The 27,880-nt window shown below is 42.8% G+C and overlaps 1 protein-coding gene across 1 annotated transcript in view; it reads right to left on the bottom strand.

Moving 5' to 3' along the window:
* The window catches only part of RELL2 (RELT like 2), a gene marked incomplete at its 3' end in the record, with an annotated part of 115,474 nt that extends 88,282 nt beyond the window's left edge, over window positions 1–27,192 (bottom strand). Inside the window, exon 1 of the mRNA XM_082253612.1 lies at window positions 27,185–27,192. The remainder of the gene's footprint in view (window positions 1–27,184) is intronic.
* Between the last annotated feature and the right edge of the window lie 688 nt (window positions 27,193–27,880).

The following is a 27,880-nucleotide window of genomic DNA, read 5'->3' as shown; positions in this document are numbered from 1 at the left end:
TAATTCATATGCATCAGTAATTAAAGAGATACTGTAAGCTGCCAGTTCTGGCCGGGAGATCATCCATATATTCTCCTCTTTTCACCATGCAAGAAAACAGATAAACATGAAGGGATCCTGTTTGAGTGTGGACATAGCAGACCCAGGAAAGTCACCTTAGAAGTATAGGTTTTCCTCTGAGGGCTTCATCCAATGTGCAATAATAAAAAAAAACTCAACTGAATTAAAACTTCAAAAAATAGATTTTTACATTTTGGATAAAGGCGCAGGATTTGGGTCTTGCAAGGTCAATAATACTATCCTAGTTCTTGTGCTAGGCAGCACTGTAATGTGTTTTACACTCTTGTCTTAAAGTGATACTAAAGTCTTGTTTTTTTTGGTTAAAAATAACAAACATGTCATACTTACCTGCTCTGTGCATTGGTTTTCCACAGAGCAGCCCTGATCCTCCTCTTCTGGAGTTCTTCTTCGGTGCTCCTGGCCCCTCCCTCCTGTTGAGTGCCGATACAGCAAGCAGCTTGCTATGGGGACACCCGAGCTGAGCCATAGCTCCATGTGTCCATTCAGACATGAAGCCGCAGCCCGTCCCGCCCTGCCTCCTTTTTTCTCCTCATTGGCTCACTTGACTTTGATTGACAGCAGCAGGAGCCAATGAGGCCACACTGCTGTCTTAGCCAATGAGGAGGGGAGTCCCAGATAGTCAAGTCTCTCATGTAACTTTGCTGGCTCAAGATGGGCTCAGGTAAGTATTAGGGAGGCTGCTGCAGACAGAAAGTTCTTTATCTTAACGCATAGAAAGCATTAAGATAAAAAAAAAAAACCTTCTAACTTTACAACCACTTTAAATCCAACCTGCAAAGCTATTTGGGGGAAATGTGTAACTTTTCCCATTAACTGAATGGGGTTTCTCTCCTCAAATCCTAAAACATACCAGTAGGTTAATTGTGCCCTACAGTTCTTACTGAACTCTCCACACAACAATTTCGAATCCATTCACGCTTAAAGTGGTTGTAAACCTCAGACATGAAATATGGACAAAGCATATCCCTCTATAGTGTGTACTTGTCTTAATCCAGAGCACTAAAGGGTTGATTTACTAAAAGTGGAGAGTGCAAATTCCTGTGCAGCTGTGCCTGGTAGCCAATCAGCTTCTAACTTCAGCTTGTTCAGTTAAACTTTAACAATAAAAATGGAAGCTGATTGTTTTCTATGCAGAGTTGCACTGAAAAGAAAACAATCAGCTTCCATTTTTTTTGTCAAAGCTTAAAGTGCTTGCAACCAATCACCTTGTAAAACAACCCATTCAGTTTAAAATAGAAATAAAATGCAAAGCATTTTTGTAAAGATATAAAATAAAACATTAAACATACATTTCTTCCCTTTTTTATAAGTGATCACATTCCCTCTGCTCTCAGCTGCATAAGAGCTGGGGGAAGGAGGAGAAGCAGCAGTAGCCCACAGTAAATGGCGGTGCAGCGGGGGCGTGTCAGGACAAGTCTGAAAATTGGAGGAGAGCAGGCTGTGTTCCCAGCACAGCTAGAGAACTGACCTCTGTGCTCTTGAGCTTAGTGTGGTCAGTTTTTATTAAGAAAGCAGAGGCACTGGCAGGAACAGCAGGGATTTCACACAAGGGCAGCAATACAAAGAGAACAGGAGACTTTCTTGTACATGTTAAAGCAGGCGCAGTGGGGAAAATATTTATTTGATCCACTGCCGATTTTGTACGTTTGCCCACTTACAAAGAAATGAAGGGTCTGCAATTTTTATCACAGGTGTATTTTAAATTATAGAGACATAAGATCAACTAAAAATCCTGAAAAAACACTAGACAAATGTTATAAATTGAGTTGCAGTTCAGTGAATAAAATAAGTATTTGATCCCCCACCAACCAACAATAATTTTGGCTCCCAAAGACTGGATAGAGTATGCACCCATGAAGTACACAGATTAGTCGTGTCAATTTAAGATGGTGCTCCTAATGACAACTTGTTATGTGTATAAAAGACACCTGTCCACAAAATCTCTTTCTTCCATTCATACCCACTATCATGGGCAAGACCAAAGAGCTTTCAGAGCTTACTAAGGTTGTCAGGGACAAGATTCTGGACCTGCACAAGGCTGGAATGGGCCACAGGACTATCAGCAAGTAAGTTGGTGAGGAGATAACTGTTAGAGGGATTATTTGCAAATGGAAGAAATACAAAATTATCATCAATTGCCCATGGTCTGGAGCTCCATGCAAGATTTTGCCTCATGGGGGTAAGAATGATCATGAGAAAAGTGAGCGATCAGCCCAGAACTATACGGGAGGAGCTTGTAAATGATCTCAAGGCAGTTGGGGTCACAGTCACCAAACAAACCATTGGTAACACAATACGCCGCTATTAACTGAAATCTTGCAGTGTTCGCAAGGTCCCTCTCCTCAAGAAGGCACATGTATGGCCCGTCTGAAGTTTGCCAATGAACATCTTATTGATTCAGGGAAGGATTGAGAGGAAGGGGTCAAATGAGACCAAAAATTAGCTCTTTGGCATTAACTCAACTAGCCGTGTTTGAAGGAAGAAAAATGCTGACTATAACACTAAGAAAACTATCCCTACAGTCAAGCACGGAGGTGGAAACATTATGCTTTGGGGCTGTTTCTCTACAGGCCCGACTTTGCTGCATTGAAGGGCAAATGGATGGCGCCATGGTTTGTAAAATCTTGGCTGAGAACCTTCTTCCCTCAGCCAAAACACTAAAGATGGGTCATGGATGGGTCTTCTAGCATGACAATAAGCCAAAACATACTGCCAAGGTAACAAAGGAGTGGCTCAAGAAGAAGCACATGAAGGTCATGGAGTGACCTAGTCAGTCTCCAGACCTTAATCCTACAGAAAACTTATGAAGGGAGCTGAAACTTTGGGTTGCCAAATGACAGCCAAGAAACCTTAAGGATTTGGAGAAGATCTGTAAAAAAGAGTGGACCAAAATCCCCCTAATCACCAACTACAAGAAACGTCTTACCTCCTGGCCTGCCAACAAGGGTTTCTCACGAAGTACTAAGTAATGTTTTGCTTGGGGATCAAATACTTACTTTACTCACTGATCAATTGACAACATTTGTATTGTGTTTTTTTCTGGATTTTTGGTTAATATTCTGATATCATTTAAAATACACCTATGATAAAAATCTATAGACCATTCATTTCTTTGTAAGTGGGCAAACCTACAAAATCTGCAGGAGATGAAATACATATTTCCCCCATTGTATCAGGAATATGAAGTGTTGGGGTAACAAATGCTTTATTGCACTCTCCGGTTTTAGTAAATCAACACCTAAGTGTAATTTCTGTCTGTTGCTTCTTTACTCTGTTAAATACATAAGTCACTTCTGACAAGTTTTCCTGACCCCATGAGGTAAAAAGCAGCAGAGAGTACTTCAGCACACAGACTGTGATTGACAGCTTCAGCTTAGCTCCTGCGTGTGCTGTGTAAAGGGGGGAGGGGGGGGAGGTGTCCTTTCCCTTCAATCAGGCTCTGCAAAGTGTAACATCAGCTCCCCACCTCCTGCTTTCTGGAAGCTCAGACAAGCTGTACTTTGAACTAATGTAGAGAAGTGTGGACTTCGGATAAACAGATACAACCTATGTAGGAGGATTTGTTTCATCTCTGTGTATCATCTGAGGCCAAACTTCACTTACTGGTTATATGTAAGGGTTTACAACCACATTAAGAATCATATTGGGCATTTGATCCGGGTGGCATGTTATTCAATACCACACACAGGGATTTTCCAAGTAATTAGAAAGCAACAGTACAACCAGTATATGTGTGCCAAATCCATCAGAAATACAGTAGCTGTTAATTCCAGTGCTACAAAATATGGACAGGGGTCTCCCGATCCATTGCTTATAGATAAACTTGTGTATAGCAAAACTCAGACTTATGTCAGACTAGCGATCCTTTCACAACTTACCGGAAACAGGATCAAAGAACAGGACACTTACTAGCTAATTTGGTGGATCCATTGCTTGAGAAAAGGCTGCAAAAGCCACTGGCTAGATCAGGGATGTCAAACTCAATTTTATTGAGGGCCGCATCGGCATTATGGTTTCCCTCAAAGAGCCGGTTGTATCTGTAAGACTATGTATGCAGAGTTCAGGAGTGTGCTACATACAAGAGTGCAGGGTTCAGGAGTATGCTCTGTACAGGGCACAGTGTTCAGGAGTGCACTACATACAGAGTGCAGAGTTAAGGAGTGTACTTTGTACTTGCAGGGAGATCATTGGTCGTCACCTGTTCCCACCATGAGTGCATGCAGGGCAGGCAGGTATATGCAAGAGCCACCAAGAGGAAAGCTATCCTTGTAAACACAAAAGGCTTCTGTGTTTACAAGTGATAGTGGTGAGCAGGGGGCGAGAGCCAGAGGTGGTGGAATGGAGTTCCACCACGTTCTGGATAAAAAAAGCCCTGGCTGCAAGGGCCACATGAAATGGCCTGGAGGGCCGAATTTGGCCCCTGGGCCTTGTGTTTGACACATGTGGGCTAGATAAAGAAGAGGGGTGATGCCTCACTGGTCTGACCAGAAAAAGGGGCAATGTTATAGAAGCAGGTGAGTGATTTCTTTGCTCCACTGGTAATTCACCAGTGCCAGGATTGCCGGTTTGACATGGCTATACACAACTTAGAAGGAAGTTCTTCAATAACTCCACAAGTCACTTTCTGCTTCTCCCTGAACTGTTTCTCTGCATTCATTTTCCATGTTTCTGTAACGCTCCTGCGTTTCATGTATGGTGTGGATTTTCAGCTGCAGAAATATTCCACTTCAGTAGTCATGTAAGAGATATGCTGAGATACCATTCCCAACCTCAATGACTCATCATGTGTGGAAGGTCTTAATTCAGCTAGTAAATACACACACTCAACAAGCTGGTTCATAGAGTGACTTTATGTATATAGTAACACAGTGATGAAGACTGAAGAGACAGGTTGAGTGGAGATGGTAGGTGACAGACACTTGAAGGTAAGACAGTAGCAGATGGATGCAGATAGGTTTAGCAATCATGTATGGAAGCAGATGACAGAGTAGCAGGTGGACATACAAGAGAGATCAACAAAGTGCAGGAATAGTTAGCAGTAGTCTTAAGAGCTAGCAATCTAGATATGCAGATGATAATAGTCCTTACTATGCAGAGCTAGATAGTGTAAGCTTAATATAAAGTTTATAGAGGTTTCCCCTGCGGGGTACTTAACACTAATAGCAATACAGCCAAGGGGTGGTTCAGGAAGAGCGGATGATCCAGTAGCGGGATACAGGGATCAGCGCAGCGTGGTTCTGTCAGCGAGGTATGCTTGCAAGCACGAGAGCTTCAAGCCAAGTTAGCATCCAGGTACAAGGTTGTTTGAACGAACACATGTGAGTGAGAGCCGGTGATCTAAATAGCCATCCAGTCCGGCGCTGAGTGATGACAGCATCAGTCTTAAAGGGAGACACACCTATATGTGTTTCTTCTATCTAGGTAGATGGAAATCACCCGGAAATAATGTGATAGGAGGCACTGAGAGTGCCAGAACCTTACAGTTTCACCCTTTAACACTGATGTCTCAAGAGGTTTTCACACTGTGTGATTGTACCAGAAGACATCTCTTATTTTCATAATATCAGTTTCCATATTTGCTTTCTATTATGGAAACCTATTTCCAGTTAAACTAATTACAAAACAAACTTAATGCAATGTTACATTCCTGGTATATTATTGGAATCTCTGTAAAGTAGCAACAATGTTCCAGCTGTATTACATTTATTGTTATGTAAATAATAGAGAAAGAATACTGCACGGAGTTAATTAACGACATATTCATTCCAGTCCAATAAAGGAAACACTGTTTTGGAGCAGCAGTGACGGCCACTATTAACAAGAATTTTTTTTTTCCTTCTTTAGTTATTGCACAGAGACTGTCGTACCCCATTACTTCTTTACTTGAAAATAGGCCTAAACATTATATGGAACTCAAGTCAAAACATGTTGGGCAAGGTTAGAACTTTTATAAGTTTTTATCGCTGACTCTGTTCCCCTTGCGGATGATTCCTTCTCACTTCCTGTCCAAGTAAAAATTGTCACTAAGACAGGAAGCGAGGGGAAGATTCCTCCAATGGGGACATACACCAATAAGCCATAAAAGCTAAAAAAATAATCACAAACTACAATGCTCAATACACTCTCTGATGGTCAATCAACGTGGCAACGGATAACCAAACTCTAAGGAAGGGAATTGAAAAGACAAGAACTCACTGCTCAAGGTGGTGTGATTGCCTGATCACTCACAACGATGCATGCCCCGGCTCGCCTCCGTGAAAACTTGATAAAGGAAAAGGAATTGGCAGCACTCCAGGTTGAGTCAAAATCCAGATTTATTGACTGGACATCCAAATATGACAATCGTGACAAGGTAGACGCGTTTCACACACTGACTGTGTGCTTAATCATTAATGGCCGAGTCATCTAGCCATTAGAATTTAGCCCTTGTAAAAGTTGTTCAAAACTTTACGCTTGCCCAATAATTCTGCTTTCAGCACATAAACTTCCGGAACAATACGTTTACTTGCCTCCTAATATATCCCACCCACTTTCAGGTGCCATTGTAATGTCGATGTTATTCACTTTACCCATCGGTGGTCATAATGTTATGGCTGATCCGAGTATACAGTGATGCAATCTGTATACCTTGTGTTATGTATGAAAGGAAAGGTTCACAACCTCTTTTGGACTGTATAGCTGTCTGCATTTATTAGATCCTTCTGACAATAAATAAAGGCTCACCCATATGCCTTACAGAAATTTTAACTTTTCTCCAATGAAATGTAGCACCCTACAGGCAGGTGCTAGGTAAATGCATAGTGGGCCTTGTCTGCCTAACAGCAGGGCCATGATTGCTTTTTGATTAGGGTGTCATGGCTTCCAGGTGTGTCTGCTGAGAGGGGAGTCTCCCCACTGGCTCTGGGAGAGGCTTCTCATAGGGCAGTGGAGGAAACCTAATCAGGGACACATTCAGGCTTGTAACTACCCCAGAAGGCAGATTCTGCTGCAAAGGATTCTGGGAGTGGGTATAAGTCTGAGGGGAGTGCGTGACTCGGCGTCTTTGGCGGGAGCAGAGTCCCAGGAGGCAGAGAACGGCTGTCTCACCTCCAGTTTGAGGAAGTGGATGTCTCGGGGTGCTGTCTGAGAATCCAGAGAATGCTGAGTTGAGCTGCGGGGATCCGGTGTGCTGAGAACCAGCAGAGGGAAAGAGGGGTCCAGTCCCAGGAAAGCCTACACAGGTCGTGAGTACTGAGAATTGCCACTGGGGGTCTGCCTAGTGTCAGTGGGGACCACTCCGGAGAAGGTTCTAGGATCCAAGTGTCAGCTAGCTGCAAAGGGGGTGCCTAGGTTGAGGACCCTGAAGTGACAGAGGGGGTGCCTAGTCGGGGGACCCTGAAGAGTTAAAGGGGCCGTCTGCAGTTTGGGCCCTGAAGAGTCAGTGCACAGTGTGTAGTTCATCAGTTAAGAGTTGCAGCCATACAGGAATTCACAACAAGCTACCTCAAGCCAGTGCAAGGCAGGAGGGAGTAGTCAGTGACTTTTGAATGCAAGTATTGTTAGAAGTCCAGTATTCTACAGTCCTGGATCTTTTGGACATAAGTCGGAGTTGCAGCACAGATTGCCCACCAATCACTGGATGCGCTGTACATATGTTACACTGCTGAGGTATGTAGCCCAGAGTTCCTGGCCAAACCCAGGCCTTGTGACTCAGGGCTAATAATATTAAATAAGCAATAGGAGACCTGGGGCTTTTGGGGGCTCACTCGGGGCTATAGCCCTGGTCAGCCCCCCCCCCAACACCACTGATGAGGGGACAGGCACCAAAGTTGGACCCGCTGCTCTCACTAAACAGTATTCAATAACATACCTTCTCAGACCCACCGCTTTATTAGATATCTTTTAATAAGGGCTGTGGCTGTTACCCAGCTCTGTCAACAGAGCACTGGAGTGTGAGGACAGGAAGAAGCATTTCCACTAAACAAAAAAAAAATTATTTTAGGACATTTCCAGGAAGAAAATAGTCACAAATCCTAATACAAGTACCTGTTATAAATAAAGCAGATAAAGTAGAGATAGCATGCATGAAGGTAAAAAAAAACCTTGAGCCTTTAGAACCACTTTAACTTTGCCATGCATAAGAAAACATTGATTCCCTTTAATAAACAGCTTTGGAAAGCTAAACTCTGGGATTCTGCAGGGGCTAAATGCTCATTAAGGCTCCATTCACACCTAGGCGTACTAGAGCGACACCTGCTGTTTTTTTTTTTTTAAGCTTTTTTGTGTGTTTTTGTGGCGTATTTTTGGAGTGGTACCATTCGTTTAAATGTGCCTCCCTCTGTTCCAGAAATGCGCCAAGGAAGGTCATGTACCAAATTTTGGCACAGAGCCAGGCGCATTTGGGGTTGAGATTTTTGCCATGATTTTAGGGTGTTTTGTCACTCGACAATCGCAGCATAATCGCAGTGTTTGGGGTGCCATTAAGAAATAAGGGTATCACAAAGGTGTCCTGTGTTGTGCTATGACTCTGCTTGCCATTCCAGTACACTCAGGTGTGAATGAAGCCTAAGTCTTGAAGTAGAGGAATAAGGTGTAATACCTTTAGGCTCCAGCAATCTCCTCTGTGAACTCTGCTGAATATGGGCAGGCCCTTGCCATCCTCATCTGCAAAGCAGAACTGTTAGCCCTGCATTGTACTTTGCAACATCAACAAGAGTATCTTAGAGAAGAGGCTTCATGGGACATTGTATAAGTAAAAATGAACTGCCAAAAGGGTTGGCTATGCCTGCAGGTCCACCAGATACATAGCATGGTACTTGTAGGGTCATTACATCTCTAGCACTGACTGGGTACTAAAGGAAAGGTTCTATGCAACATGGAAGGCTGGTGGTATCGCCTAGAGAGACTCTTATAGTTCCACTCCTGTACATAATTGGCTATACTCATTTTAGGAGGATTGCTTTTTCATAATATTCTTCTGAAAAAGAAAGGTCCAATACATGTTCCCACTCCCTAGTATAAAATGGATGCTGCAGAAATGCAGAAAAGCAAGGGTTATTGGAATGTATAAAGGAGAGAAATTGGATGCATGCTATCGGGACATGTTAGCAAAGATCCTCAAAGTTGGGCATCTGGAAAGGGTTCTGAGGCATAAGCAGTCCAGATAGCGCGCAGAGGTTGGACACCCTTAGGTCTTTTATAAGGGAGGGTTTAGACGGAGCCACTCTGGGGGGACTTAAGGCCTGTACACACGAGTCGAAATTCGGCAGGGAATTTTCGTCCGACGACCGATCTGCAGATTTTTGGCTTGTTAGTATGATGCTTCCGACAACCGACTTCGACTTTTCGGCCGAAAAAAATCTGGTGTGCAGGCTATAAAATTTTTGTCCTCCGTCAAAACACGTCCGATTTTCATGCAGTCAGTACAGATTTCGACTGCTCAGGGAAGAAAGAACACAAAGAAAGCAATCCAACACATGACATCACTTCTGAAGTAGAATTTTGTCGTGCGGGAAAATTCGTGTGCAGTCTAGGCACATTCCAACCAACAAAACACCACTCTGGACAAAAGATGGACGACCGATCGGCGGAAATTCGTTGCGTGTGTACTAGACTTTAAGGTTACCTAGAAGTTTTGTTTTAATTATAATAGGATTTTGGTGTGTGACCTTTTTTGATAAAATAAACTTTGGCTGAGTTGTGTCAGAATAATAAACTCTCCTCTGTACTTTCTGTATCTCCTCCACTCTGTACTTATGGATGGTTTCTCAACCCTGATCCATCAATTATGAGAATATGTGTATGATTTATAAATAATTGAACAAACATCCATGATAATTATAATGGCAGGAAACATTTAACAATTGATGTGAACAATGCAGAGCTAATTGCACACACATTCTGCTTCCTTGAATGAAATGTGAGCAAGATTCATCTAAGAATAAAGACAAATGCCCAGTATCCTAATTTAGTTCTTCACCTAGAAAATGTTCGGACTCGCCCCCAGCCCGGGGTATTGCCCAATATGAGGAATGTTTTCCACCTTTACTGATTGTGCCGATTAAAGAGAAACTGGATTATATTTTTAGTCAGTGCCAGTTTTGAGTCAATATATTAGGGTTTACACCAAAGTCATTTTTAATGCGACATTTCTATATTTTTATTTTTTTTTCTTGCATTACAGATCGATTTTTTTTTTCTTGTGACCATGTTTAATGTCAATACTTAACCTCTTTTTTGCACAACTGTTAATATAAGGTCTCAGTGTCACAAAGAGTTCATTCTTTTAACCAGTTCCCAGACTGCTAAACTACAGCTGGCCAAACAGATTCCAATCTGATTATACAATTGCCTTTAAGCCCAGTATACACCAGAAGTTTCTTTTAGTTTACTCCAGTGCGCTGAATAAAAAAAAAAACTGAAAGAACGCCGTACCAACACAACACCAGGGGATGGTGCTGTGATCTCCCCTGCTGTGCTATTGGGTTCTGACAAGGGAGACCGCCCTCCAGCTAGAACACACTGATCAGCGCTCGTGGGCATAGCAATCTGACCCCAGAACTCTCCATAGAGAGAGATGGCCCACACTATCACAAGGGATGTTGTTCACCCCTTGTGATAGCAATAAAGTTCAAGCAAAAAAAAAAAGAAACAGTATAAAAAAAAAATATATATATATATATATATATATATATATATGGAAAAAGGTGTATGAGTGCGCTTGATAGTGTATAATATCAAAATCATCAAAAATGTGATCAAAATTGAAAAGTAATGTTCAAAAAACCATCAAAGGTTATAAATTATTTAAAAATAAAATAAAAGAATAAAATATAAACATAAAATTCACAACAAAAGTGCACTGTGTGTTTGAAAACACGCATATAAGGCCCTCTAAATCCTCCCTGTATTGAATTGTATTGTAACTGTATTGTCTTCCCTCATATTGTAAAGTGCTGCGCAAACTGTCGGCGCTATATAAATCCTGTATAATAATAATATAATATTCAAGTCCAAATAGTCCATAAACATGTGTATATGAAACTTCTTGATGACAGAGTGTCCTCCACATCACCACGTGAAAAGTGGGAATGGTGATGGTACCCTTACCAGCTAACAAGATAGCATACACTTTATAACTTGCAAGGGCTGGTGTAGTGCAGCAAGAAGTCTTCCCACAACCGAATCTTTCACCTCGTAAGATAGTGAGGATGAAACTCTTACCAGATGTAAATTATTACAGGTCAGGTATGAGAAATTTTGCCAGCAACCACCTGTATCTCTGATATCCAAGATGTCTCCCTCTCAACAGTCCTACTGCGGCTCCGTATCAGTATGGATAAAAACTTCCTCTATGGGTCACTCCCGGTGTATCTCATTCACAGTGATAGTCCCCACATAAGAAAGTAAGGAGCAGCCTATAGTGCATTATCTCAATGATAAGTTTAATGCAAAAAAGGTAGAACACTTACATGAACAGACGATAAGATGGGCGAGTAAATGGTTACAGATGATCGCGGCCGATCAGAAGCGCGGGCCGCGAGAAGTGACAGCGCGGCTTCTCCACCCGACGCGTTTCCCCTAAGAAGGCGTCCACTGGGATTGGAGGGAAGCCTCGCCGTCACCATCCGCTTTTTATGAAGGATGTAATCAAACACTTCCGGCATCACTTGGGTGTTTTTTTTATAATATATATATATATATTAAGCGCCCCCTGTCCCCCTATAGGCTCCCCACTCATATGTAAATGGTCATTGCAATACACAGGAGCGGTATCACCGCAAACATGAGAGTAAGAGCAATAATTCTAGCACCAGACCTCCTGTGTAACTGTAAAGTGGTAACCAGTACAGGCTTTTAAAGTGTCACCTATGGATAACTTAATGTACCGTAGTTTGTCACAATGTCACGGGTGTACAATTTTAAAGTGTGACATCTTAGATATCTTTTTACTCAGTGTAACATCATCTTTTATATTTTGTCAAACTAATGGTAGTATTATATTCTGTTTGTGTGCACGAAAAAATTCATCAAAGTGCATTTTTTTTCTAATATTTTTTGCGCAAATATCGTGTGACATAAAAAATTGCAACATCCACCATTTTATTTTCCAATGACTTTATTTTCAAAAAATATATATTGTTTGGGGGTTCCAAGCTATTTTATAGCAAAAAAATGCAGATTTTTACATGTTTGTGAGAAATATCAGAATTGACCCAGATGGCAAGTGGTTAAGCAAGGCCTAATAAACAGGGGCTGAGGATTTGAAACTGTATTGCAAACGGAAAGACTGTGACCATCATGCAGGATTTTGCAGAAAGATGAGAATCTCCTGTGAAAGTAGTGCTTCCGACTGCTAGGTGTGCTCTTTATTGTCCTTTCACAGAGCAGAAATGGTTTGATAATCGCAAGCTTAGGAACACATTTTGCTCTCATAGAGCCATCTACAGCTGAACGCAGCCATAGGTATGAATTCTCAGATTATATTGGTCTTTTTGAAAGATCTTTCAGAAGTAGGTTGTCTCTGGAAACAAAGAATGTTTCCAAACATGATAAATATATATGGGAAAACATATTTTTTATACAGGATTTATATAGCGCCAACAGTTTGCGCAGCGCTTTACAATGTGAGGGAAGACAATACAGTTACAGTACAGTTCAAAACAGGAGGAACTAGAGGGCCCTGCTCGTTAGAGCTTACAATCTAGAAGACATCAATACTCCTTGGCTCTACAATGTGCAGTTATTTGCAAGTTTGTTTGCTCTTCACCTAGCGGAGATCCACAATCCCCCCTCTTCCATACTCGAATCGCTCAGGACCTTTCTGCACCCTAAAGACATCTCATCATTTCTATACAAGCACCAGCAGCTAGACTAATCTAGCCAGTTTATATAGACAAGTGGTAAAGGCAATCCACCTGCCTATGGAATTACAGTACATTGTAGTGATAGCAGACTTGAGTGTCTAACTGACTAGATCAGCATTTGCTGCATAGCGAAAAAAAATATTACTGCAATTTTAACATTTTCCTATCTGGAATTAAAACCGTAGCCACTGAAATCGTCCATGTCCTTGAAACTGTATCTGAAAACCATGTGTGACCTTGACTGCATTTCTAAAATTGTCACATCCTGTTTAATTCATTTAAAGAGCTCGGTATTTTATCACTCAGGTGCATGCTGCAATTACACACATTGACGTGCTCAGTGCTTTCTGCAGAGCTAATCCCGACCCTGTAATAATCATGCTCTGCTGAAAATAGTATCTCCAGTTACTGGTGCTTACCTGGATACCTGTGCCCGGAGGATGGCTCTCTTCCTCACCCGTCTCCTAGCAACCCATCCTTATCCACAGTTCCAAGGACCGGCTTTCGGGAGATTCCATACAAACTCCGGAGCAATTCCCATTTCTCCGGTAGGGTCAGATAGCTAAAAGCAATAACTGATGCAGCTGCAGGCCGTATAGCACAACCCCTCCTCCTTCTCTCCCTCCTTCCCCATGATCCTGCCTGTCTCTTCCAGTCTGAGAGAGATCATTTAGCACCCTTGGGAAACACAGATCATCTGTCCAAGGCCACTGCTTTTGGGGAATGAATATGTGACCATCTCTGAGTATCAGCGTCAGTTATACAGAAATAAAGTGGCACATTATGGTAATAGAAATAGTGTATGAATGGGGATGGCTTGGGAATACATGCACACAGATGGGCTGGTTAATGACTGGTTTATATTACTGAAGAACTTTGTCAATTTAAATGAAGACGTGTTTGCACACAGCTGTCAGCAGACAGAACAGTACAGTCAAGTGCAAAGAAAGACGGTCGTACATTGATCAAAATTCAGCTGTTCTAGCAGTAGCCAGTCAGATTTTGATCAGAGGGTGGGCTCACTAACGCAAAAAAATAAAAAACTGATTGTTTATTCACCTTCTGTTGAAGGTACATGTTGTAAAATTTATATCAATCAGCCAATCAGCTGCAATCTCTCATTAGTTTATTCTGACAGCAGCGGGGGGTACTCTTAAATCTACCTAATTTTGGGGTACTAGAGGAGTCTGTTCATTTTTTTTTTCCATTAGACTATCGAAACAAAAAAAAAAAAAAAAAACAGTATATGGCCAGCTTTAACACTTTCAGACAGGAGGATTTGGCTGCTCAATGACCAGGCCCTATTTTGCGATTCGGCACCGCGTGACTTTAACAAACAATTGCGCGGTTGTGCGACGCTGTACCCAAACAAAATGGATGTCCTTTTTTCCAACAAACAGAGCTTTCTTTTGGTGGTATTTGATCACCTGTGCGATTTTAAAAAAAAGCGACAATTTTGAAAAAAAAAAAAAAAACAATATTTTTCACATTCTTTTATATGAAAAAAAAATTTAAAAATTAAAATTTTTTTAACATTTTCGACCAATTTGTTTTCTGCTACATATTTTAGTTAAAAAAAAATCACAATAAGCGTATTTTGATTGGTTTGCGCAAAAGGTATTGCGTTTACTAACTACAGGAATGTTTTCTGTCATTTTTATTGTTCTTTTTTTTTTTTTATTAGTAATGGCAGCGATCTGCATTTTTTTGCGGGACTGCGACATTGCCGCGGATAGATCGGACCCCTGACTGACATTTTTGACACTTTTGGGGGAACATGTGACATTACTACAGTAATCAGTGCTAAAAATATGCACTGTTACTGTAATAATGACACTGGCAGGGAAGGGGTTAACAGTACTGGTGATCAAGGGGTTAAATGTGACGTGATTCTAACTGTGGGGAGTGTGGCTTGTGAAGTCATCACAGAGACATGTGATCCTATATAGCAAGATCACATAACATCTGTGATCACTTCAGGGAGAAGTACGGATGGCTGTGTTTACATTAGCCATCCGTCCACTGTCAGCAGCGGGAGATCGCGAGTGGCCGGCGGCCATCGGAGTCACCTGTGACACACACTGGCTTCCCTGCTGACGAGCGAGTATTCTGTCCAGTTATGGTCCCCAATCCTCAGAAAGGATGTGCTGGAACTGGAAAGAGTCCAAAGAAGGGCAATTAAGCTAATTAGGGGATTGAAAGACCTAAATTATGAGGAGCGTTTACAAGCACTGGATTCATTCTCCCTGGAGAAGAGACGCCTGAGAGGGGACATGATAGTGATTTACAAATACCTCAACGGTGATCTCAGCATGGAAAAAAAAAAAGCGATTCAGTCGCAAGGAGTGTAGGAGGACACGAGGCCATACAATGCGATTAGAGGAGAAGCGATTTAACCTTAGGCTACGCAGGCGGTTTTATACAGTAAGGGCAATAAGATTGTGGAACTCTTTTCCACAAATGGTAGTAACTGCAGGCAGTATGGCTACTTTTAAAAGACTCTTGGACATACATCTCCAAGATCAAAACATTCAGGGGTATGGGAAATGAATACATCCACACACACCTACACAAGTTGAACTAGATGGACTGTTGTCTTTTTTCAACCTCAACTACTATGTAACTATGTAACTGCTAGGCATGTGACGGTATCAGATTTCCAGGCTGGGATTAATTGATTAAGGTTTTGCCACGGTATACGGTATTATCATGGTATTAAAAAAATGCAGTGGCCTTGAAATCCATCCTGCTTTTGCACCATTCGACTTACCTGCAGTTCCTGCACTGGAAAGCTTTCTGCGTTTTTATATACGTGGGCCCAGCATTTAAAAAACACAGTTTGCGTGTGCAGGGACTGCAGGTAAGTCACATGGTGCAAAAGCAGGATGGATTTCACGGCCACTGCATTTTTTAAAATTCTGCATGCACCTTTTGCCTTTTTTCAGCTGAAAACTCAGGCATAGCAGCCCATTAGAATCAATGGGTTGCTATGCCTGTGCATATATATATATATATATATATATATATATAATATATATACCATGTAGTAGTGGGTAGGAACTTGCAGAGATTTGCTTGTAGGCGCTTTCTGTCTGTCTGTGGCTGATGAGCCCGGGAGGAAGCATGCGGCTGCAGTATAGAGCAAAGCCGCTGCTTCCTGTGTATGGCTCCTCCTGTTACAGGCAGAGTGCATCTCTGTGAGCTAGACCTATACAGGAAGTAGCGGCTCCGTTCTAGCAAAGGACAGCTGAGCTGGGAGTCCAAACACAGCGGGGAGACTCGGGGGCAGTGTATAGAGAGAAAAAGACCCGGGGGCAGTGCATGGAGAGAAAAAAACTCGGGGGGCAGTGTATGGAAAGAAAAAGACGGTATTTTAAAAATGCCCACGATAACAATACCGTGCGTATGCAGTACCGCAATTTATCGCATTACCGAAAACCAGCACATCTCTAGTAACTATATGTAACTCTTCCATAAAGGGCAGATTTGTGGAGTGCAAGACTAATAGTTGTCCTGTGGACAGATTCTACCACCTGAGCTGTGGTTCTCTGCAGCTCCTCCAGAGTTACTATGGGCTTCTTGGATGTTTCAATCAATGCCTTGGCATTTAATCAATCAATTGCCTGGCCTGTCAGTCTAGGTGGACGGCCATGTCTTGGTAGGTATGCAGTTGTGTCATACTCTTTCTATTTTCGGATGATGGATTGAACACTGCTCCGTGAGATGTTCAAAGCTTAGGATATTTTTTTCTAACCTGCTTTAACCACTTGCCGACCGCTCACATTGAGCGTACTGCGGCAAAACGGTTAGTTATCGTCCAGAGACGTAAGTCTACGTCGCTGGACTCCTCCCCTTGTGGGCGGCGCGTGCGCGGCGCCGGAGGCTCACTTCCGCTGTATTCAGTCACAGCGAGAGTCGGGCCAGGGGAGGAGCGGCGGTGATCACCGCCGATCTTCCCCGATCGTCGGGGATCGAGTGAGGAGATCCACCTGCTTGTGTAAACAAAGCGAGCGGACCTCCTAAGTGACAGGCAGTGACAGATTGCAGGATTCAGCATAGCTAAACCTGCGATCTGTGCCTGTGTCACACAGTCCCCTCCCCCCACACACGTCAGTAAGCACCAGGCATACATTAACCCCTTGATCACCAATAAAAGTTAACCCCTTCCCTGCCAGTGTCATTTTTACAGTAACAGTGCATATTTATAGCACTGATTACTGCAGTAATGTCACTGGTACCCCCAAAAGTGTCAAAAATGTCAGTCAAGAGTCCGTTCTGTCTGCCGAAATGTTGCAGTCCCGCAAAAAAAAATTGCAGATCGCCGCCATTACTAGTTAGCTGCGATAACTTTTGCGCAAACCAATCAAAATACGCTTACTGCGATTTTTTTTTACTAAAAATAAGTAGCAGAAAACAAATTGGCCTAAAATGTTAAAACATTTAGATTTTTACATTTTGGGGGGGGGGGGGGAATTTCATATAAAAAAATGTGAAAAATATTGTTTTTTTTTCAAAATTGTCTCTCTTTTTTACAAATACAGCTTTCTTTTAGTGGTATTTGATCACCACTGCTTTTTTTTTTTTTTTTTTTTTTTTTTGCGCTATAAACAAAAAAAGACTGACAATTATGAAAAAAATAATAATAATAATATTTTTAACTTTTTGCTATAAATCACATCCAATAGAATTTCTTCATCAATTTAGGCCAATATGTATTCTGCTACATATATTTGGTAAAAAAAATCCCATAAGCGTATGTTGATTGGTTTGCGCAAAAGTTATAGCGTGCACAAATTGTGGGTTTTGTTTTACATTTTTTTTACTTGTAATGGCAGCGGGACTGCGATATTGCGGCGGACAATCGGGACACTAACCGACACTTTTTGAGGACCAATGACCCGAATACAGTGATCAGTGCTAAAAATATGCACTGTCACTGTACTAATGACACTGGCTGTGAAGGGGTTTAACATCTGGGGCAATCAAAAGGTTAACTGTGTGCCTGCCCAGTGTTTGTGAACTGTGTGGGAGGGCTTTTTCTAGGGGGAAGACATTGAGCCATGTTCCTGCTTTTCAGGAACACAGGATTAATGCCTTCCTTACTGACAGTATGGTGATCTGCCTTGTTTAAAAAGGCAGAACGCCGTTCTGGCTCTTCACCTAACAATCGGTGGGTGCCAGGGGACACCAAGTCTGCGGTACCCACAGATCAGCTCCTGCTGAGCAGGTCGCTGGCAGCGCACATGCACGCCACAGACCCAGAAATGTCAGATCATGTACTAGATACGTGATCCTGCCGCAATATATGTACGGTGGGCAGTCTGCAAGTGGTTAAAACAAATAAATATGATATACTTTCTTATTCATTTACTAATGATAGCAGCATAAGGATTAAAAATAGTCAATGTTGATTAAGAGAGTGAAGTTGCACCAAGAAAGCAGCCATTTTAGCCATTGTTAGTTATACAGTTGCTATAGTGCTGCAAATGTGATCAATTATGACACCAGCCATTTGATGGCTTGACAGTTCAGTTGACAGGAAAAGCAATTGTGACAGTTATCATTCACGGCATGCCTTGATTGCAACCGTTTTGAAAAACAGTTGGGTTTAGTTCCGCTTTAATACAGAATACATTCCGTATAAAGTCTAAATTTGGTGTAAAAGCCTGTTCCCCGCAGTAATTCCTTTTGGCCACAAGATGTCTTCAGTCTTCTGGCTTTAAATGATGACAACCCAGAAAACTGAAGACATACTGTGAATGAAGGAGTCATGGACCCACCACCTGAGGGTGTATCACTAAAGCACCCTGCATTCACAGTTTAACAAAGTCATCTTATCAATGCTCCCAGACCACCCATGTGAAGGAGAAGATCCTAAGAGGAAGAGGACTCCACTTCCACTTTCCACTTTATCAGCCTAAAAACTTCTGGAAAAAAAGAAGGGCCTCCTGGAGGAGAGGAGCCCCGAGGTGGGCTTTAAAGCAAAACTGAGCTCACCTCCTCGGGTGGAATGATGTATTTGCTGTGCATGCACATGGGAATTCATTCATTCCGGCATTGAGGTTTGCTGAGAATATACACTGATCTGTACATGTGCAGCTCAGTGTACAGTGCATTCCAATGAAGATGTTGAACAGACAGGTACAGAAGTTGGATCACATTATGGAGCCAAGAATGGTAAAAGAACAAAATAGTTACCCAATATGGTGCTGGACTGCCTTTGGCATCCAAGACAGCCTGAATTCTACTGGTAGTTGCAAATATAAGTCTTGGATGGTGGATAATGGAATCTGATACCACTCTTATTGCAAAACTCCGGGTCACAATCCTTGGCAATGTCCTTTTGTCTCTTTTGGTCAGTTGACCATATTTGACTGCGCTTATGCTTATCAGAGGACATTTTATCGGAAACTGTATATGCCGTCATAACTTTTGATACTGTACCTCGCGACACGCAAATAAATTGACAACTTCAATCACAGAGGCACCAGCTAAGCGGGCACCAACAGGCTTCCCACCTGTTAGCTATGTGTCTCATCACACAGCGGAAGCAAAACAATATTACATCACTTTCAATAAGAAACATGTCATCACTTTCACACCTGCAAATCATTTAGTGTTTCTATTTTTGTCCAACCCCATAAGTTTGTTTTACTGCAGCAAAATCCTAGCATGCTTCTTCTGCGATAAAGTGTTTACCTGCTAACAGTTTTTTAATTTTGCAGTGTATTTCCATTTTTTTTATGCATTTTTTATTTTCAAAATAAAAAGAATGTTTACATGTATTTCAAAACGTCCAAAACAAATTGGTTTCTGCCTGAACTTTAGGGATACACTGAAATGAAAATTCTGGGCCAAAACCGAAAATGCAGGTTGCCCTTGGCCGAAAACCGAAACCGAAAATGACTTTTTCCCCCAATTTTTTTTTTAACCACTTCCATACAGAGCAGTTAGACCCCCTTCCTTCCCAGACCAATTTTCAGCTTTCAGCACTCTCACACTTTGAATGACAATTGCTCAGTCATGCTACACTGTTACCAAACAAAATTTTTATCATTTTTTTCACACAAATAGAGCTTTCTTTTGGTGGTATTTGATCACAACTGGGTTTTTTTTTTCTTCGTGATATAAGCAAAAAAAGAGCAAAAATTTTGAAACAAAAACACTTTTTTTTTAGTTTCTATTATACAATTTTGCAAAAAATTAATTTTGCTTCATACATTTGGGCCAAAATGTATACTGCTACATATCTCTGGTAAAATTAACCCAAATTAGTGTATATTATTTAGTCTGTGTGAAAGTTATTGAGTCTAGAAGCTATGGTACCAATTACTGAAAATTGATCACACCAGATGTACGGACAGCCTATCTCCTTTCTTGAGGCCCTGAAATGTCAGGACAGTACAAATACCCCCCAAATGACCCCTTTTTGTAAAGTAGACAGTCCAAGGTATTTAGTAAGAGGCATGGTGAGTTTTATGAAGTTATAATTTTTTTCCCACAATTCTTGGGAAAATGAAGAAAAAAATGTTTTTTTCTTTTTTCCCCCAAAACGCTGTCAATTTATAAGCTATTTCTAACACATAGCATGTACACAGCAAAAATGACACCCCAAAATTCATTCTGCTACTCCTTCTGAGTATGGTGATACCACATGTGTGAGACTTTTACACAGCCTGGCCACAAAAAGAGACTCCACGTCCAAGTAGCACCATAAGGCGTTTTAGGAGCATAAATACACATAAAACTTTCTTACTACCTATCACACTTTTCAAGGCCCTAGAGCACCAATACAATGGAAAAGTCCACAAAATGACCCCATTTTGGAAAGCAAACACTCCAATGTATATTCTATGAGGCATTATGGGTCCTTTGAACATGTCATTTTTTTCCACAAGTTTTTGGAAAATGTGGGGAAAAAATAAAAACTTTTTTTTTTTTACACAAATTTGTCAATTTATAGGATATTCCTAACACATAGCATGTACACAGCAAAAATGACACCCCAAAATACATTCTGCCACTCCTCCTGAGTATGGCAATACCACATGTGTGAGACTTTTTCACAGCCTAGCCATATAGAGGGGCCCAACATCCAAGGTGCATCATCATGCATCCTAGCCACTTGCCTAGGCCTATTTTTGACATTTGGTGTTTACAAGCTAAAATCAGTTGTTTTGCTAGAAAACTGCTTAGAACCCCCAAACATTATATATTTTTTTTAGCAGAGACCCTAGAGATTAAAATGGAGATTATTGCAATATTTTTTATCACACCGTATTTGCGCAGCGGTCTTCCAAACGCAATTTTTTTTGGAAAAAAATCACTTTTTTTAATTAAAAAATAAGAAACCAGTAAAGTTAGCCCAATTGTTTTCCATAATGTGAAAGATAATGTTACGCCGAGTAAATAGATACCTGACATGTCATGTTTCAAAATTGCGCACGCTCACGGAATGGCGACAAACTTTGGTACTTAAAAATCCCCATAGGCAACAATTTAAAAATTTCTACAGGTTGCCATCTTTGAGTTACAGAGGAGGTCTAGGGCTCAAATTATTCCCCTTGCTCTAACGATCGCGGCGATGCCTCACATGTGTGGTTTGAACACCGTTTACATATGTGGGCGGGGTTTCCGTATGCGTCACTTCTGCGCGCGAGCTAACGGGGGACAGGGCGCTTTAATTTTTTTTTTTTTTTACTATTTATTTTATTAATTATTTTTTATTTTTACACCGTTTAACAAAAAAAAAAAAAAAATGTATAATTTTTATTTCTATTACAAGAAATGTAAACATTACTTGTAATAGAAAAAGGCACGACAGGACCTCTTTTTTGTGAGATCTGGGGTCAAAAAGTCCTCAGATCTCACAAGTACACTAAAAGATAGAAAAAAAAAAAAAAAAGGACCTTTAAACCGGTTGCTAGGCAACAACATTTTCCGTAGCTCCGGTCCTCCAAGACCATAGAGTCAAGTGAGGGCAAGCTTGCCCTCACTCGATATCCTGTCTGTGAGGATCCGGGACCGGATCGTTTTCCCCGCTGCTGGCGGGTCCGGTAAGCGGGGAAAAGGACCGGACGCGGCGGGAGGGGGGGGGGCACCTCTTCCGCCATCCCGGAAGGGTGATCCCACGGCGAATCCACCGCTGGGACCACCCTTATCGGAAAGCCAACCGTCCACCGTTTAAAAAAATACCAGGGTTATGGCAGCTATCTGCTGCCATAACACCGGTATTTAGGTTTAAACGGAGGACGTATGGCTGTATGAAGGGTGACAGGTACTCGGGTACTTTGTTGGGCAGGTGACAGGCAGGTGACAGGTACTCTGGTACTGATGAGCAGGTGGCAGGTACTCGGGTACTCCGATAGGCAGGTGACAGGTACTCGGGTACTCTGATGGGCAGGTGACAGGCAGGTGATAGGTACTGATGAGTAGTACTGATACTGATAGGTGATACTGTACTGATGGGTACTGATGATCAGTACTGATACGTGATAGGTACTGATGAGTACTGATGAGTAGTGATGGGTACTGATGAGCAGGCAGCAAGTACTCGGGTACTTCAGGTGTCAGGTACTCTGATGAGCAGGCGGAAGGTACTCGGGTACTCTGATGGGTAGGTGACAGGTACTCGGGTACTCTAATGGGTAGGTGACAGGTACTCAGGTACTCTGATGACGGGTACTCCGTTGACAGGTACTCAAAGTACCCGAGTACCTGTCATCAGAGTACCCGAGTACCTGTCATCAAAGTACCCGAGTATCCGTCATCAGAGTACCCGAGTATCCGTCATCAGAGTACCCGAGTACCTGTCATCAGAGTACCCGAGTACCCGTCATCAGAGTATCCGAGTACCCGTCATCAGAGTACCTGCGTACCCGTCATCAGAGTACCTGCGTACCTGTCATCAGAGTACCCAAGTACCTGTCATCAGAGTACCCGAGTACCTGTCATCAGAGTACCTGAGTACCTGTCATCAGAGTACCCGTCATCAGAGTACCTGAATACCTGTCACCAGCCCATCAGAGTACCCGAATACCTGTCACCAGCCCATCAGAGTACCCGAGTACCTGTCATCAGAGTACCTGATGGGCTGGTGACAGGTACTCGGGTACTTTGATGGGCTAGTGACAGGTGCTCTTTATTGGGGGGGGGCAATCAGTGTGTTTGGGGTGCACTGTAATCGGTAACTAGCTGTTACCACACTCTCTTCCTCACACAGGATCAGTGTGTGAGGAGGAGAACACGGTGACAGCTAGTTACCGTGTTCTCTGTTGACATTTGTGACCGGCTGTGATTGGACACAGCCGGTCACGTGGTAAAGAGTCAATTTCATTGGCTCTTTACCTAGATCGGGGATCGACTCTGTCTGAGGGACGAGCCTCGTCCCCGATCGCTGCTCTGCGCGCCCCCGGGGGCGCGCATTGCAGAGAGAACGAGCGGCTCGTGCTGGAGCCGCTCATGTGATCGGTTGTGATTGACACAGCCGATCACATGGTAAACAGCCAATTTCTATTGGCTGTTTACCTTGATCAGGGATGGGCTATGTCCGAGGGACGAGCCTCATCCCTGATCGCTGCGCTGCGCGCCCCCGGGGGCGCGCAGTAGCAGCTAGAGCGGGCGGCCGTCATATGACGGCCGCCCGGATCCGTACAACCACTATGCCGACGTCATATTACTATGACTCGGTATGGAAGTGGTTAAAATAGATAGAAGAGGGGCATACACCAAAAACAGGCAGCGACGTACACCTGTCGCTGCCACCCTGTCACAGTATATGTAATGTGACAGGTTGGCAAGAGGTTAATTTAATTACCAATGGTATTTGTATTATGCAGCATGAGGGTGTTAATGTATTGTCACTGCTGGTCACTGATGCATTAGTGACCGACCAGTGGCAGTTATTTAACCCCTTTGTGCTGCATTAGTGCAACCAGTATCAGTGTTAATTAACACTGGTTGCACTAATGCAGCACAAAGGGGTTAAATAACTGCAACTGGTCGGTCACTAATTCATCAGTGACCAGCAGTGACAATACATTAACCCCCTCATGCTGCATAATACAAATATCATTGGTAAGCTGCCTCAGCTCTCCCCCATCTCTCCCCCCACCCCCCCCCCCCACTGCCTCAGCGTCCCCCTCGGCAGTACACCCTCCCCCCCCTCTGGCTCAGCGTTGCTCCCCATCCCAACGATTCGATCTCCTACTCACTCTGCTGAGTGCTCCTCGGGTGTACTTCATTCAAAAGTCCCGCCTCTGGCCGGCGGCCCACTTCCCGGTGATGTCACTACTACTACGATGTGTGTATGAATGAAGTGACACACCGGGCGGGAGGGCGGGCGAGCGGCCGCTAATAGATATAACTAACTATGTGAGCTTCACTTCACTTCCCTGTCAGCGGGACTGTGTGTGAATGAACTGACACCGGGCGGGGGGAGCGGCCGCTAATAACTATAACTATGTGAGCCTTCACTTCCCTGTCAGCGGAGATACATGCCTGACAGGGAAGTGAAGGCTCACATAGTTATAGTTATTAGCGGCCGCTCCCCCCGCCCGGTGTCAGTTCATTCACACACAGTCCCGCTGACAGGGAAGTGAAAGCTCACATAGTTACAGCTATTAGCGGCCGCTCGCCTGCCCTCCCGCCCGGAAAGTCACACATCGTAGTAGGGACATCATTGAGAGGCGGGCTGCCGGCCAGAGGCGGGACTTTTAAAACCTGCGCTGCGCCCTCCTCCTTCCTCACGGCGGCCATATTAATTTCGGCATCGTTAACCCATTATCGGCCGAAAATGGGATTGGCTCATTTTCGGACGATAATTTCGGGCCGAAATTTCGGTGCATCCCTACTGAACTTTGTTACTAAATGCCTGTCCTGACTTTTAGGGCTAAACTGCACCAACTCCTATTCCCCTGTTCAATTAGGCTACATTCACATGTAGGCGTTTTGGGGGCGTTTTTTTGCTCTAAGATCAGCTCTCAAATGCCCAACAAGACAAATCCTATTCATTTCAATGGCCCCTGTTCACATCTGAGCGTTTTGACGCCGTGAGCAAAACGCCCAACGCTCAAAAAAGTACATGAGCTTCTTTTTGGGCAGATTGCAGGCGTTTTCCATTGGTTCAATCTAAAAACGCCTGCACAAAAAACGCCTGTAAAAACGCCTGTAAAACGCCTGCGAAAACGCACATAAAAATGCCTGAAAAACGCCCATAAAAATGCCTGTAATAGCAACGCCAAGATGTGAACATAGCCTTAGCCTCGGTTTCCACTAGTGCGGCTACGAAGTCGTGCTACTTCTAGCACGACTTCGTAGCAAAAGTAAACCGCGGCTTCAGTTAGACTTGTCCCGCATATATAGAGGGAAGTCGCGCTCAAAAGTAGTACACGATTTACTTTTGAGGTCGCGGCAACTGAAGCCGTGGCAGTGGAAACGGGCCCCATTGAAAACAATGGGTTTTGACTTGCTGTGCGACTTGACATGTGTCAAGTCGCACCGCAAATCGCACTAGTGGAAACCGAGCCTTCGAGATAATAAAAGACACGTAGTAAAGCCGGCCATACACTAGTACAATTTTGTTAGAAATTTTTTTTTATTTTAGGAATATTTGTTTGATTTTCTAATTACTAGTGCAATCAAATCGAAGTTTTTTTTTTTAACTGTAGCAATGAGAAAAGTAAAAAAAAAAACAGGATGCAAAATTTTACTCAAACAAACTAACTTCTATTAGTGTATGTTGTTCTTTTTTCTTGAAATTACATTAATTCTAAATTGGAATGTTAAAAGCAAATTAAATTTTGAAGTACTTTTTAATAACATTTCTCAAGTCTTTAAATTTACTGGGAATTTTTCTATGAATGTTTGTAGGAATATTCATACGAACGTTCATTCCAAAATCAATAGCTTAAGTGAAATTTTGGTACTTCATTTTTTGCTGAATATATACATTTATTTATTGAATACATTTTAAAATTTGCCTAGATTTTAGCTTCACGTGGATCAAGAACACATGAGCATCATGAGAAATAGAGTTCCAAAACATCTGGCGTGCCAAGGTTTGACATCACTGGTCTATAGTATGTCAGTTATGTGTAGTGGTAGTGATCTATGGTAAAACACGGTGATGGTCCATAGTATGTTAGTGATGTGTGGTGGTGGTGGTCTATGGTACAACAGTGATGGTTCATAGTATGTCAGTGAGGTGTGGTGGTGGTGATCTATAGTACAACAGTGATGGTCCATAGTATATCAGTGATGTGTGGGGGTGGTGATCTATAGTACAACAGTGATGGTCCATAGTATATCAGTGATGTGTGGTGGTGATGATCTATAGTACAACAGTGATGGTCCATAGTATATCAGCGATGTGTGGTGGTGGTGGTGGTCTATGGTACAACAGTGATGGTCCATATTATATCAGTGATGTGTGGTGGTGGTGATCTATGGTACGACAGTGATGGTCTATAGTATGTCAGTGATATGTGGTGGTAGTAATCAATGGTATAACAGCAACGGTCTAGTATGTCAGTGATGTGTGGTGGTGGTGATCTATGGTACAACAGTGATGGTCCATAGTGTGTCAGTGATGTGTGGTGGTGATGATCTATAGTACAACAGTGATGGTCCATAGTGTATCAGTGATGTGTGGTGGTGATGATCTATAGCACAACAGTGATGGTCCATAGTGTGTCAGTGATGTGTGGTGGTGGTGATCTATAGTACAACAGTGATGGTCCATAGTGTATCAGTGATGTGTGGTGGTGATGATCTATAGTACAACAGTGATGGTCCATAGTGTGTCAGTGATGTGTGGTGGTGGGGATCTATAGTACAACAGTGATGGTCCAAAGTGTGTCAGTGATGTGTGGTGGTGGTGGTGATCTATAGTACAACAGTGATGGTCCATAGTGTGTCAGTGATGTGTGGTGGTGGTGATCTATAGTACAACAGTGATGGTCCATAGTGTATCAGTGATGTGTGGTGGTGATGATCTATAGTACAACAGTGATGGTCCATAGTGTGTCAGTGATGTGTGGTGGTGGTGATCTATAGTACAACAGTGATGGTCCATAGTGTGTCAGTGATGTGTGGTGGTGATTGGTCCAATCTTCTATCAGTGATGTGCATCAGTGATGGTCCATAGTGCATTAGTGATGTCAGAAGAACATCAGGGATGGTCCAGAACAATGTCCATATGCAGAGATGTCATGCCTGATGTGATGTGATATGAAGAAGAGGACCGGTGTCCTTCTTACCAGGTCAGATGAGCTGTGTGATATGAAGAGGACCTGTGTCCTTCTTACCAGGTCAGATGAGCTGTGTGATATGAAGAAGAGGACCTGTGTCCTTCTTACCAGGTCAGATGAGCAGTGTGATATGAAGAAGAGGACCTGTGTCCTTCTTACCAGGTCAGATGAGCAGTGTGATATGAAGAAGAGGACCTGTGTCCTTCTTACCAGGTCAGATGAGCTGTGTGATATGAAGAAGAGGACCTGTGTCCTTCTTACCAGGTCAGATGAGCTGTGTGATATGAAGAAGAGGACCTGTGTCCTTCTTACCAGGTCAGATGAGCAGTGTGATATGAAGAAGAGGACCTGTGTCCTTCTTACCAGGTCAGATGAGCAGTGTGATATGAAGAAGAGGACCTGTGTCCTTCTTACCAGGTCAGATGAGCAGTGTGATATGAAGAGGACCTGTGTCCTTCTTACCAGGTCAGATGAGCAGTGTGATATGAAGAAGAGGACCTGTGTCCTTCTTACCAGGTCAGATGAGCTGTGTGATATGAAGAAGAGGACCTGTGTCCTTCTTACCAGGTCAGATGAGCAGTGTGATATGAAGAAGAGGACCTGTGTCCTTCTTACCAGGTCAGATAAGCAGTGTGATATGAAGAAGAGGACCTGTGTCCTTCTTACCAGGTCAGATGAGCAGTGTGATATGAAGAAGAGGACCTG

Source organism: Pelophylax lessonae (genome assembly GCF_965119305.1).
Source record: "Pelophylax lessonae genome assembly, chromosome: 4".
Lineage (NCBI taxonomy): Eukaryota > Metazoa > Chordata > Amphibia > Anura > Ranidae > Pelophylax > Pelophylax lessonae.
Note: the sequence above shows the minus strand (reverse complement) of the source record. Positions and strands in the feature narration are given on the sequence as shown.